This window comes from Monodelphis domestica, chromosome 3 (assembly GCF_027887165.1).
Source record: "Monodelphis domestica isolate mMonDom1 chromosome 3, mMonDom1.pri, whole genome shotgun sequence".
NCBI lineage: Eukaryota > Metazoa > Chordata > Mammalia > Didelphimorphia > Didelphidae > Monodelphis > Monodelphis domestica.
In genome coordinates, this window is record NC_077229.1 from 222,723,251 (window position 1) to 222,732,222 (window position 8,972).

At 36.9% G+C, this 8,972-nt stretch overlaps 1 pseudogene; it reads right to left on the reverse strand.

The window, feature by feature from the left end:
- Positions 1-334: 334 nt before the first annotated feature.
- On the reverse strand, positions 335-1,184 carry LOC130458094 (tubulin alpha chain-like; annotated as a pseudogene).
- Positions 1,185-8,972: the final 7,788 nt, after the last annotated feature.

The following is an 8,972-nucleotide window of genomic DNA, read 5'->3' on the forward strand; positions in this document are numbered from 1 at the left end:
TGTAAGGGCTAGGCAATGGGGATCAAATGACTTGCCCAGGGTCACACAGCTAGGAAGTATCTGAGACCAGATTTGAACCTATAACCTTCCATATCTAGGTCTGGCTCTCAATCCACTAGCTACCCAGCTGCCCCCTTTTCTTCTACTCTTGACTCCCATCTCCCCATTTCTATAACTCCCTGCTAATGATTATCCCTGAATTATTCCTATCATTCACCTTTTCTATTAATATTCTTTAAGCTACTTTTTTATTGCAAGTAAGAAAACACTTTATTTTAGAGTGGTAGGAAAAGAGAGATATAAAAGATGGATAAACTTGATTGCTAGATGCCTTCTAGAATTCCTCATTTTCATCTTCCTCCTTCAACTATTGAGTTGGTGCCTACATCACTCTCTTATAAAGTTTGTGTGTCCTTATAATCCTTCTCCAGGACAGTCAAATCTTCTTGGGCCTCCGAAAATTCTCCTTCCTCCAGACCTTCAACTTTATACCTCTGTACAAATGCCTGCTTGGCCTACATAAGGTTAAACCTGTGATCCAGACAGTCCATGCTTCAACAACGGCACGCATTTATATAGCATTCATATTACGCCTCTATACTTTAGCCAGATCTCCACCAGGTGGGGGCTGACAATTGTTGCCAGACTTGAAGCTATTGGTATACCAGTCTATGAACTGAATGATTATCTTGGTCTAGATTTTGGCAATGGTGGTGTTGGCATCCTTGGGTACTTCATCACTATGGTACAGCATGCAGCAATCCATGTACTTGACATGACATGGATCCCAATTTACTATCTTGTTGGAAGGGTAAAAGCAGGCACTGGAGATCTCAGCTACAGAAAGATGCTAATGTATGTCATATTTGGTCTACTACAAATATGTGTTATCTAATATTAACTGGGCCTTCACTTATGCACAACAAAATTTATTCTATCCCAGTGCCTTCAGCAGCTATTCTAAATCTCTTCTTTCCTCAAATTCCCAACACCTTTTCTAATCATTTTTTTTTCTTTTAGTGAATCTGTGCTTCCTTTATTACCAAGAAATTCCTCAGGTCATCTGCCATGAGCTTCCCACTTTCTTTTCTTCTACCTTGAAATTCCTCTGCATTTTGATCTTTTCTCTCCTCTTTTGCTCTAGGATCTGAGGAAAAGGAAGACCTCCTTGCTGCTATGAACATTTCTATGTTCCTATGATACCATGTTCTTTCTGGGCTCTCAAAATCATGACGTGTAGGTGACTGCCTTCATGTAAGAGCAGTCCTGCTCAGAGGCTTGCCTTTGATCTCTCTCTTTTCTTCTTTAGGAGCTTGCCTCAGATCATTCCCTTTGTCTCGACTTCCATTTTTGCCAACTCTTTCACCAATGGGTATATTTTAATCTCTAGCCAATCCTTAAAAAACATATTAACAAAAAAACCTTCACTTAACCATACCATTTATTCCAACTCTCATCCCATACTGCCCATCATTTTCAGTCAAACATCTAGAAAGAATCTTCTACAGTAATTGCTTCTACTTCCTTATTCCCTTGTTTTTTAAGCCTTTAAAATCTGACTTTTAACCATCCTCTCAACTGAATCTTGTGATATTGTTGGTCTCCATCTCCTAGACAATCTCTCTACCTTTTGTTTTTAGGACAGTAGTCTCTCATGTTTGCCCTCCTTCCTTCCCGACTACTTCTCTAATATCTACTTGAGGGGAGAGTTTGTTTGGTAATGACTTTTCTGATGCTTATACCATACATCAGGGGCAAATCCATTATAATATGAAGACATTGAAGACCTGAAAGCAGAGAAATCATCTCATTGTGAGAAGGAAGGGAGGAAGGAAAAAAGAGAAAGTGGAGAAAGGGAAAAAAAGAAGGGTGTTAGAAACAAATTTCATCAACTTCCAATTTTTTCCAAAGTGGAATTTTACTTATGAGCGGCTAATTTTGTATAGTGGATTTTCCTTTTAAAAGGATTTTTCGAACCTTTGAGCTTCTGTTTCTTATATCTATCTTCACATCCCTTAATCTGACCCACTGCAATGAGGCTGTCAAGGAAAGCTGAAGTTTTCTGCCTTAAACAGAAAACAATGCACTATGTAAAAAAGCTATCTGTCATTAGGGTGAAGGTTAGGGATCTCTGTCTCTCTATCTCTCTTTTTCTCTGTCTCTGTCTCTCTATTGCTCTTTGTCTCTCTCTCTATCACTCTTTGTCTCTCTCTCTCTCTGTCATTGTTTCTCTGTCTCTGTCTCAGTCTCTCTGTATCTCTATCTTTCTTTGTCTCCCTGCCATTATCTCTCTATCTCTTTCCATCTGTCTCTATCTTTTTGTCTCTCTTTCTCTGTCATTGTCGCTCTGTCTCTGTCTCTCTCTTTCTGATTCTCTTCTAAGCCAGACTTCCTTTTTGAATGCTTAACATAAGTTCAATAAGGACTGTTAGAACATGAAATGACATTTCTAGGACATGCTGTCATCTTAACTGAGTTTCGCTTAACAACATCACTAATTCTTATTGCTGCTGCTACTTCTACTTATCATGATGATTTTAGTGGTCAAAATTGTTCTGATGTACAGTGTCAATGTTCCAAGTGGTAATGCAGGGTCAGCCTATAGCAGACTGAAACTCTTCTAGGTTGACTGGGCAAAGCCTGAGTAAGACTGGTATTATGAAGTGAACTAAATAGTTGCATACATGGTATGATTTCAGGAGCCCAGGGACTTCATAGATTGTAAAATTATTATATCAGAGATATAAGAATGGAAGGGACTATAAAGGTCATTAAATCTAGTGCACCCATTTTGCAGATTAGGAAACTGAGGCTTGGAGAGCCTGACTTTCTCATAAATTGTAAGTCTCCAAGTAAGAATAGGTTATCCTGGCTCCAAACCTAGCCCTTTATTCATTTTCCCATGCTGTCACTCAGAAATAAAATCATAGGACACCAGAATTGGTAGGGATCCAGGATTGAAAATGAATCTGCATTGCAATATCCCTGACAGGTGGTCCTCCAGTATCCCCATGAAGACCTCTATTGAGGGGGACTCCACTACATGCTGAGGAAGCTCCTTCACTTTTTGACAATTCTAATCTTGTGCTCAAATATCTCACCCAAAATTAAAATGCATTTATTTTGATAATGCTTTAATTTTTCCCTATTGTATGTAAAACAATTTTAACATTCATGTTTTAAAGTTCTGAGTTTCAAATTCTCTTCCTTCCTTTGACCTTCTCTCTTCTTCCCTGACCTCCCACTTCCCCGAGACAGCAATCAATTTGATATTTTTGCAGTATAATCATGTAAAACATTTTTACATATTAATCATTTTGTGAAAGAGATTGCAAATTAAAAAAAGAAAGAGAATGAAATATAGTATGTTTCAATCTGGATTCAGACACCATCAGTTCTTTCTCAGAGGGCAGATAGCATTTTTCATTGTGACTTTCTGGGATTGTCTTGGATCACTGCATTGCTTATAATAATTAGGTCATTCATAGTTGTTCATCAAGAAATATTAATGTCACTGTGTATAGTATTCTTCTGGTTCACTTTGCATCAGACCATGTAAATCTTCCCAGATTTTTCTGAAATCATTCTGTTTGGCATTTCTTTTAGCACAATAGTAACCATAATTATCATATACCCCAATTTGTTCAGCCTTTCTCCAATTAATGGACAACCTTTCAATTTCCAATTCTGTGCTACAAAAAGCTGCAAGACATATTCCAAAATCTCAACTTAATAAACATTCATAAGGGCCTATTATGTCCTAGGCACTGGAGACACAAAGACAAAAAAAAATAACTCTTGCCCTTGAGGAGTTTATATTCTGCTGGATATATATAATGTTTACAAATAAATACAGCCCCAAGTAAAACTGAAAACAAAAAAACTAAAGCAAAGGGAGAGAATCAGGGAAGCTTTAAAGAAGAGGTGACATCTAAACTGAACTTTAAAGGAAGGCAAGAATTGCAAGTTGTAGAGATGAAGAGGGAGTGCCTTCCAGGCATGGGAAACAGCTTGGTGATAATTACTGAAATTCTAAAATTAAAGGCTTAGTTTAAAAAATCTATAATGTCCTTTCTAGCTTTAAATCCTATAGTTATGATCCTGTGAAATTAATAATTTTTCTGTGTATCTTTTCCTCCTTGCTAGCTGCCATACCACCTTGGGGAAACTTCTACTTTAGGGTATTGAGGTCCCACTTTCCTTATTGATGGCTACCTGCCTATAATACTATTTCAGGAGTGGCCCCAGTAATGTTCAACTATACTACTGACTCCATTTCCTAGACATTCTTGGCTCCTCCTTACCAGTCACTTTGCCTGCTTCCTTACTCTTCTTTCTCCTTTCCCACCCCCTTCAAATTCCTCTTTACATGTTATCTTCCCCATTAGAATATAAGATCGTTGAAATTATTATAGGCTACTATTTCCTTAGTGTGGATGTTTTATCAGTTCCCTTTCTTGCTACAGTTTTCAGAGAATAATTTCTAGTCACAAAGAAACAGAAATCAGTGATTTTCTTTAGGGAGAAGACTAATGAGTGATTTAGAGATGATACAATTTCTAGAGCAGGGAACAGGTGTAGGTTCAAGGCAATATAAATAATATTTTATTTGATCATTTCCAAGCATTATTCATTAAAGACAAAGATCATTTTCTTCCCCCCCCCCCAAAACCCATAGCCGACGCGTGATTCCACTGGGTATCACATGTGTTCTTGATTCGAACCCATTGCTGCCATGTTGTTAGTATTTGCATTAGAGTGTTCGTTTAGAGTCTCTCCTCTGTCATGTCCCCTCAACCACTGTAGTCAGGCAGTTGCTTTTCCTCGGTGTTTCTACTCCCACAGTTTGTCCTCTGCTTATGGATAGTGTTTTTCTCCTAGATCCCTACAGATTGTTCAGGGACATTACATTGCCACTAATGGAGAAGTCCATTACGTTCAATTATACCACAGTATATTAGTCTCTGTGTACAATGTTCTCCTGGTTGTGCTCCTTTCGCTCTGCATCACTTCCTGGAGGTCATTCCAGTCTCCATGGAATTCCTCCACTTTATTATTCCTTTTTGCACAATAGTATTCCATCTCCAACATATACCACAATTTGTTCAGCCATTCCCCAATTGATGGGCATCCCCTCGTTTTCCAATTTTTGGCCACCACAAAGAGCATAGCTATGAATATTCTTGTACAAGTCTTTTTCCCCATTATCTCTTTGGGGTACAAACCCCACAGTGCTATGGCTGGATCAAAGGGCAGACAGTCTTTTATCGCCCTTTGGGCATAGTTCCAAATTGCCCTCCAGAATGGTTGGATCAGTTCACAACTCCACCAGCAATGAATTAATGTCCCTACTTTGCCACATCCCCTCCAGCATTCATTACTTTCCTTTGCTATCATGTTAGCCAATCTTCTAGGTGTGAGTTGATACCTCAGAGTTGTTTTGATTTACATCTCTCTGATTATAAGAGATTTAGAACACTTCTTCATGTGCTTATTAATAGTTTTGATTTCTTTATCTGAAAACTGCCTATCCATGTCCCTTGCCCATTTATCAATTGGAGGATGGCTTGATTTTTTGTACAATTGATATAGCTCTTTATAAATTTGAGTAATTAAATCTTTGTCAGAGGTTTCTATTAAGATTTTTTCCCAATTTGTTGTTTCCCTTCTGATTTTAGTTACATTGGTTTTGTTTGTACAAAACCTTTTTAATTTGATGTAGTCCAAATTATTTATTTTGCATTTTGTGACTCTTTCTATATCTTGCTTGGTTTTAAAGCCTTTCCCCTCCCAAAGGTCTGACATGTATACTATTCTGTGTTTACCCAATTTACTTATGGTTTCCTTCTTTATGTTTAAGTCACTCACCCATTTTGAATTTATCTTGGTGTAGGGTGTGAGGTGTTGATCAATTCCTAATCTCTCCCACACTGTCTTCCAATTTTTCCATCAGTTTTTATGAAATAGTGGATTTTTGTCCCAAAAGCTGGGATCTTTGGGTTTATCGTATACTGTCTTGCTGAGGTCGCTTGCCCCCAATCTATTCCATTGATCCTCCTTTCTGTCTCTTAGCCTGTACCAAATTGTTTTGATGACCACTGCTTTATAATATAGTTTGAGGTCTGGGACTGCAAGGCCCCCCTCATTTGTGTTTTTTTTTTCATTGTTTCCCTGAATATCCTTGATCCTTTGTTATTCCAAATGAACTTTGTTATGGTTTTTTCTAAATCAGTAAAGAAATTTTTTAGGAGTTCCATGGGTATGGCACTAAATAGATAAATAAGTTTGGGTAGGATGGTCATTTTTATTTTATTGGCTCATCCTATCCATGAGCAGTTAATGTTTTTCCAATTGTTCAAGTCTAGTTTTAGTTGTGTGGAGAGTGTTTTGTAGTTGTGTTCATATAGATCCTGTGTTTGTCTTGGGGGATAGATTCCTAAGTATTTTATTTTGTCTAAGGTGATTTTGAATGGGATTTCTCTTTCTAGTTTTTGCTGCTGAGCTGTGTTGGAGATATATAGAAATGCTGATGACTTATGTGGGTTCATTTTGTATCCTGCAACTTTGCTAAAGTTGTTGATTATTTCAATTAGCTTTTGGTTGAATGTCTAGGATTCTTTAAGTAGACCATCATGTCATCCGCAAAGAGTGATAACTTGGTCTCCTCCTTGCCTATTTTGATACCTTCAATTTCTTTTTCTTCTCTAATTGCCACTGCTAGTGTTTCTAGTACAATGTCAAATAGTAGAGGTGATAATGGGCATCCTTGTTTCACTCCTGATCTTATTGGGAATGCATCTAGTTTATCCCCATTGCAGATGATATTAGCTGATGGTTTCAGATATATACTGTTTATTATTTTTAGGAACGATCCTTCTATTCCTATGGTTTCTAGTGTTTTTAATAGGAATGGATGTTGTATTTTATCAAAGTTTTTTTCTGCGCCTATTGAGATAATCATGTGGTTCTTGTTGGTTTGCTTATTGATTTGGTCAATTATGTGCATGGTTTTCCTAATATTGAACCAGCCCTGCATCCCTGGTATAAATCCTACTTGATCATGTTGGATGACCCTTCTGATCACTTGCTGGAGTCTTTTTGCTAGTATCCTATTTAAGATTTTTGCATCTATATTCATTAGGGAGATTGGTCTATAATTTTCTTTCTCTGTTTTTGACCTGCCTGGTTTTGGAATCAGTACCATGTTTGTGGCATAAAAGGAGTTTGGTAGAACTCCCTCTTTGCTTATTATGTCAAATAGTTTGTATAGTATTGGGATTAACTGTTCTCTGAATGTTTGATTGAATTCACTTGTGAATCCGTCAGGCCCTGGGGATTTTTCTTAGTGAGTTCTTTGATGGACTGTTGGATTTCATTTTCTGATATGGGATTATTTAAGAATTCTATTTCTTTTTCTGTTAGTCTAGGCAGTTTGTATTTTTGTATATATTCATCCATATCACCTAAATTGGTGTATTTATTGCCATATAATTGGGCAAAGTAATTTCTAATGATTGCCTTAATTTCCTCTTCATCAGAGGTGATGTCCCCCTTTTCATCTTTGATGCTGTTAATTTGCTTTTCTTCTTTCCTTTTTTTAATTAGATTGACCAGTACTTTGTCTATTTTGTTTGTTTTTACAAAGTACCAGCTTCTTGTCTTATTTATTAAATCAATAGTTCTATCACTTTCGATTTTATTAATTTCTCCCTTAATTTTTAGGATTTCTAGTTTGGTTTTCTGCTGGGGGTTTTTAATTTGATCACTTTTGATTTTTTTATTTGCATTTCCAATTGATTGATCTCTGCTCTCCCTAGTTTGTTAATATATGCACTCAGGGATATGAATTTACTTCTGATTACTGCTTTGTCTGCATCCCAAAAGGTTTGAAAGGATGTCTTGCCATTGTCATTTTCCTCGATGAAATTATTAATTGTTTCTATGATTTCTTCTCTAACTAAACGATTTTGGAGTATCATATTGTTTAATTTCCAATTCGTTTTTGATTTGGTTTTCCATGTACCATTACTGATCATTATTTTTATTGCCTTGTGATCTGAAAAGGCTGCATTTATTATTTCTGCCTTTCTGCATTTGTATGCCATGTTTCTGTGACCTAGTGTATGGTCAATCTTTGTGAATGTGCCATGTGGTGTGGAGAAGAAGGTGTATTCCTTTTTGTCGCTATTTATTTTTCTGCATATGTCTATTAATTTGAATTTTTCTAAGATTTCATTCACTTCTTTTACCTCTTTCTTATTTATTTTTTGATTTGATTTATCTAAATTTGATAATGGTTGGTTCAAGTCTCCCACTAATATGGTTTTACTGTCTATTTCTTCCTTCAATTCTCCTAGGTTCTCCATTAGAAATTTGGGTGCTATATTATTTGGTGCATATATGTTGATTAGTGATATTTCCTCATTATCTAAAGTCTCTTTTAACAGAATGTAATTACCTTCCCTATCCCTTTTAATCAGGTCTATTTTTGCTTTGGCTTTATCAGATATCATGATTGCAACTCCTGCCTTCTTTCTGTCAGTTGAGGCCCAGAAGGTCTTATTCCATCCTTTAATTCTGACCTTTTGGGTGTCTTCCCTCCTCATGTGTGTTTCTTGGAGACAACATATGATAGGGTTTGGGATTCTAATCCATTCTGCTATTCGTCTACGTTTTATGGGTGAGTTCATCCCATTCAAAGTTATGATTGTCACTTGTGGACTCCCTGGCATTTTGATATCCTTCCCTAATTCTAACCTTTCTTCTTGAGCTCTAACTTTTTAATCCAGTGATTTATTTTAAATCAATCCCCCTTGTCCACTCCCTTGATATTTCCCTTTCTAGCCTCTCCCTTTTTGTTCCCTCCCCACCCCCCTCTTCTTCCCTCCCTTTTTTATGTTCCCTCACCCTTTACCCCCCTTGGTTTTTCCTTCTCCATACCCTTGTTGGGTAAGATAGAATTCAAGATTCCA